The sequence below is a fragment of the Oryx dammah genome, unplaced genomic scaffold (assembly GCF_014754425.2).
Source record: "Oryx dammah isolate SB20612 unplaced genomic scaffold, SCBI_Odam_1.1 HiC_scaffold_2, whole genome shotgun sequence".
NCBI classification, from domain to species: Eukaryota; Metazoa; Chordata; class Mammalia; order Artiodactyla; family Bovidae; genus Oryx; species Oryx dammah.
In genome coordinates this window covers 54,302,193-54,308,366 of record NW_024070186.1, presented here as the reverse complement: position 1 = coordinate 54,308,366, position 6,174 = coordinate 54,302,193, and the positions used below count along the sequence as shown (strand labels likewise).

At 36.5% G+C, this 6,174-nt stretch overlaps 1 non-coding gene across 1 annotated transcript; it reads right to left on the bottom strand.

The window, feature by feature from the left end:
* Positions 1-5,212: 5,212 nt before the first annotated feature.
* TRNAC-ACA lies at positions 5,213-5,285 on the bottom strand. The gene has a single exon. It is a non-coding gene; the product is annotated as a tRNA-Cys (tRNA).
* Between the last annotated feature and the right edge of the window lie 889 nt (positions 5,286-6,174).

Below are 6,174 nucleotides of genomic sequence, written 5' to 3'. Positions count from 1 at the left end.
TATTGAGAAAGACTCAGGGTCCCAACTTTACAGTATTTTTCCAGTTGACAATCTTATATACTGCAATGTATATAAAAAATCAGATATATCTTGAGAATCCATTGTCAAGTAGTGTAGAATGGAGAAAAAAAAAGAGAGTAAATAAAAATTGTCTTATTGGCCATTTACCTGAAGAAAACATTGCTGGAGGTAATAGTTTAGCCAAATTAAAGAATATCATGATCATTTTTAATCCTGGGGATAGAAATTGACTTGATAAATGGATGATGAAGTTTTAATCCACAGAAAAATTACTTGAGACAAGATCAAATAGATTGGCCTTCAAAAAGTCTACCACTTAATACTCACCAAAATATTAGTGAAGTGTATAATAGAATGACTGTCAGTTTGGGTGTATAAGACATTTTCTTATTAGATTGGGTTTATAAAATTGGGGGAAGAATGCCTTTTTCATAGACCCAAGGAGCAAACCTGGGTTTCCTTCTTTGTAGGCATGTTCTTCACTATCTTAGTTACCAGGGAAGTCCCATATTAGGAAGTACATGATATCAATACAACATCACTGATAATGAAAATTCTGATTTGACTAAGGGGCTAGCAGGTTTCCCCATGTAAAATTATAAATTTACTCATGCCATACTCCATTCATTGGAAGCAAATAACTAAGATTATATTCAAGAGAAGGGAAATTAAGCTCTAACTACTAGAAGGGGCATCAACATATTTATAAATATAATTTTAAATTAATTAATATATATTTGGAGGGATATTCTTTGAAGTTCTTTAGGTATCTTATTTCTCCTTAAATTTTTGTACACTAATTTTAGCATTTATTGATGTATTTTACTGTCAGGAATTGTTACTATGTTTAATCACAGTCATTTTTCATTTACCTCATTATTTTTACATTTTTTAATTAAAACTATTCTGTAGGGAAGATGTGTTCCTTCACTCCTTTGTTTACTTATTCAATTATTTATTTATATCATATGGACTCACTGCACTTATTTTATACTATAAGCCAATATTATCATTATTTATTTATTTACTCAAATTATTCCTGCTTAAGCTTATCTCAGCTTTTTCATGTTGGCTCCTATGTCCTTTGAACATGACACTGCTTTTTTTCGTAGTTTGTTTTGGCTTTACATACTCTGGTAGTACAAAATGTTCCAGACCCATATTTTCCCTACTCCTTTCCTGGAATCAAGACTGGTTTATTTTTTTGAAAGATAATATTAGAAACCTAGATCTGGATACTAGATATGGTCATAGCTACCAGGGTGTCTAATTTTATGTTTTTTTTCAACAGCCAAAACTAGAATATATATATATATATATATAATGTAATACATATATTTACATATGTTAATTTATCTTTTATATATTTCCAGGTTGTACTATATACAATAAATATATAAACAGTTATAAAAATATTAAATTGTATATACAAATATAAACAGTTGCTAATATATATGTATATATACATATAAAATCCATGTATACACACACATATATATATATTATTAGTCTATCTAATATCTCAGACTTTACTCTACAAATATATCTTTCCTGCCTTGATTATTGTAACTTGTTTTTTACAGTAAGAAATTTGGCCTTCATTATCTAAAATATGTACATGTATCTTTTCAACCCTAGTTTACATATAAAACCAATTCAATTGCTAATCTATACCTCTACAAGAAACCCACTTATTAACTATAGTAGAGTATTTATATATAGATTTTTGTTTGTTTTTTGCATTACTGTATCTAGCTCAAAGAGGTTTCCTAAGTAACTTTTATCTGTTTCCTTCTCCCTGTTTTCTTTGATGAAGTTATAGAATGTATTTTATCAAGCACATTTGTAATATAGTTAGTTTCATTTGCTACAATTGGATGTTTGTACAATTTCTTCCCACATCCTGGTTAATGTTTCAATATTAGCCCTCATTATGTTTTACTATTTATGACATATACTTCTGCAGGTTTTGACAAACCTAAAGAGATATGTGTCTACTGCAACTACCTTACATAACAGTTTCAATAAAATAAAAATTCCTTCAGAGTTAAAACTTCCCTCTTCCCCAGCCTCTTAACAACCATTGGTATATTTTCTTTCCCAAGACTTTTGACTTTTCCACAAAGTCACATCATAAATGGAATCACACAATATGTAGCTTTATGGTTCTGTCAGCTTATGTTTATCAAAATCCATTTAAGAAACATTTGTATTGGACCATGAACTGATAATTAGCTATTTCTTGCTAAATTATGTTCTATTAAAGTTTGTTTTTATTCCTAGTTTATAGACAGTGTTTATTATAACTGGATGCCAAATACTCTTTCTGTATCTGTTGAGTTTTGTAGATGACAAATTATATTGGTTGTTTTTTGATTGTTAATCAGCTTTGAATTCTTAGGTTAACACTTATTTGGTCATGATGTATAATATATCACAAACCAAGAGATGGGAATACCAGACCACCTGACCTGCCTCTTGAGAAACCTGTACTCAGGTCAGGAAGCAACAGTTAGAACTTGATATGGAAAACCAGACTGGTTCCAAATAGGAAAAGGAGTACGTCAAGGCTGTATATTGGCACCCTGCTTATTTAACTTGTATGCAGACTACATCCGGAGAAGGCAGTGGCAACCCACTCCAGTACTCTTGCCTGGAAAATCCCATGGGCAGAGGAGCTAGGTAGGCTGCAGTCCATGGGGTCACAAAGAGTCGGACAGGACTGAGCGACTTCACTTTCACTTTTTACTTTCGTGCATTGGAGAAGGAAATGGCAACCCACTGCAGTGTTCTTGCCTGGAGAATCCCAGGGCCGGGGGAGCCTGGTGGGCTGCCATCACACAGAGTGGGACATTACTGAAGTGACTTAGCAGCAGCAGCAGAGTAACTCATGAGAAACGCTGGGCTGGATGAAGCACAAGCTGGAATCAAGATTGCTGGGAGAAATATCAATAACTTCAGAAATGCAAATGACACCACCCTTACTGCAGAAAGTGAAGAACTAAAGAGCCTCTTGATGAAAGTGAAAAAGGAGAGTGAAAAAGTTGGCTTAAAGCTTGACATACAGAAAATTAAGACCATGGCATCTGGTCCCATCACTTCATGGGAAATAGATGGAGAAACAGTGGAAACAAAGGCTGGCTTTATTTGGGGGGGGGCTCCAAAATCACTGCAGATGGTGATTGCAGCCATGAAATTAAAAAATGTTTACTCCTTGGAAGAAAAGTTATGACCAACCTAGATAGCATATTCAAAAGCAGAGACATTACTTTGCCAACAAAGGTCTGTCTAGTCAAGGCTATGGTTTTTCCAGTGGTCATGTATGGATGTGAGAGTTGGACTCTAAAGAAAGCTGAGTGCCAAAGAATTGATGCTTTTGAATTGTGGTGTTGGAGAAGACTCTTTGAGAGTCCCTTGGACTGCAAGGAGATCCAACCAGTCCATCTTAAAGGAGATCAGTCCTGGGTGTTCATTGGAAGGACTGATGCTGAAGCTGAAACTCCAGTACTTTGGCCACCTAATGTGAAGAGCTGACTCATTGGAAAAGACTCTGATGCTGGGAGGGATTGGGGGCAGGAGGAGAAGGGGACGACAGAGGATGAGATGGCTGAATGGCATCCCTGACTCGATGGATGTGAGTCTGAGTGAACTCCGGGAGTTGGTGATGGACAGAGAGGCCTTGCATGCTGGGATTCATGGGGTCGCAGAGTCAGACATCACTGAGCAACTGAACTGAACTGAATTGATACATATATGTATATGTATATCACAAACTACATATATATATAGGCTTCTCTAGTGGCTCAGCTGGTAAAGAATCCACCTGAAATCAAATCCAGAGACCCAGATTTGATCTCTGGGTTGGGAAGATCCTCTGGAGAAGGGAATGGCTACACACTCCAGTGTTCTGGCCTGGGGAAGTCCATGGACTATAGAGTCCATGTGGTCACAAAAAGTCAGACATGACTGTGCAACTTCCACCTTCACCATCACCTTCATATATATATATGTATATCATATATATATATACATATATATATGTACGTGTGTGTGTGTCACTATGTGCTAAGCTCAGTTAGGTTGTCGGTAATATGTATTTTTTACTAGTTGTAGTTCACTGTAGCTGTAGATTCCTACTAGTTGATCAAATCAGTCAATCCTAAATATTCACTGGAAGTACTGATGTTGAAGTTGAAACTCCAATACTTTGGCCAGTTGATATGAAGAATTGACTCATTGGAATAGACCCTGATGCTGGAAAAGATTGAAGGCAGGAGAAGGGGTTGACAGAGGATGAGATGGTTGGATGGCATCACCAAAGCAAATTGACATGTGTTTGAGGAAGCTCTGGGAATTGGTGATGGACAGGGAAGCCCGGCGTGTTGCAGTTCATGGGGTTGCAAAGAATCAGACATGACTGAGTGACTGAACTGAACTGAGCTGTAGCTCTGGGGACTTCCCAGTTGATGCAATGGTAAAAAAAATTGACTAACTAAAAATTGACTAATGTAGGAGATGTAGGTTTGATCCCTGGATCTGGAAGATCCCCTGAAGGAGGAAATGGCAACCCACTCCAGTATTCTTGCCTGGCAAGTTCCATGGACAGAGGAGCCTACAGGCTACAGTCCATGCAGTCACAAAGAGTCAAAGAGTCAGACACAATCAAGCACACACACACACACACACACACATACACACACACACGCACACACACACACACACAGCTGTAGCTTGAGGACCCCAACTTCTTGCTGGTAGTCAGCTGAAGAAGTACTCAGCTCTAGAGTCAAACCCCACTACCCCAAGACGGTCCATAGTTTCTTTCCATGTGGGGTTCCTCAACAGGGTCCCTTATTTCCAGCGAGGAGAGTTTCTGCTAGTAAGACAGAGATCTATGTAATGTAAGGCAATCGTGGGACAGACATCCCATCACTTTCTCTATATTCTATTGTTAGAAGCAAAGTTTCGACCCCACACATACAGAAAGGGAGAAAACAGAGGAGACAGTAATCATGGGGACCACTCAAGAGTCTTTTTACCACAGTCAATATGACTAGAAAGTGAAAGTGTGGTCGCTCAGTCATATCTGATTGTTTGCGACCCTGGGGATTGTAGCCTACCAGGCTCCTCGTCCATGGGATTTTCCAGGCAAGAATACTGAAATGGGTTGCCATTTCCTTCTTCATGAGATCTTCCTGACCCAGGGATTGAACCTGGGGCTCCTGCATTGTAGGCAGATGCTTTACCATCTTAGCCACCAGGGAAGGGATATATGACTAGAGGTTTATCAATTTATTGATATTTTCAAGGTACCAATTAGTAGTTTCATTATTTTTTTCTGTTACTGTTGTTCTCAAATTTGATGTATTTTTATTCTTGTCTATATTATTACTTTCTCTCTCTCTCTCTCTTTTGCCTACACTGTGCAGCATGTGAGATCTTATTTCCCTAACCTGTGCCTCCTGCTTCGATGGCTTGGAGTCTTAATCATTGGATCATCAGAGAAGTCCCAATTATTTCTTTTATATTTTCTTTGTATTTTATTTGTTCTCTCTCTTTAGTTTCTTAAAATTGAATCTTAGGATACTTATCTTAGATTTGGCTTCCTTTTTATCATATACATTTACTGCTATACTTTCCCTCTAGGTTCCACTTTAGTTATATCCCACAAATTTTATTATGTTGCATTTTCATTTATTATTCAGTTCAATCAAAAAATTTCTTTTGAAATATATTCTTTGACTCATACGTGCAAATGTGCATCTGAATATCCAGATACCTTTTTGGTATTCATTCTTTTGTTTGACTCTATTATTTACTGAATGTACTTGGTATTATTTACATTATCTTATATTTGTAATGGTTCGCACTATGGCCCAGAATATGGCTTTCATTGGTGAATATTTTATATGCTATTAAGAAGGATATATACCAGGCTATTATTATTGGCTGGAGTATTTTATAAATATAAATTCAATGAAGTTGATGGTTTTTTTTTTTTTTTTTTGCTCTACTTTTTCTGTCAATTACTGGGAAAGAAATTTCAAAGCCTCCAAAGATTATTGTAAATTTGCACATTTCATCTACAAAATCTTTTAGCTACTACCTCATGTATTTTGAAACTCTGGATATATAGGTCATTTTGAAGTCTTT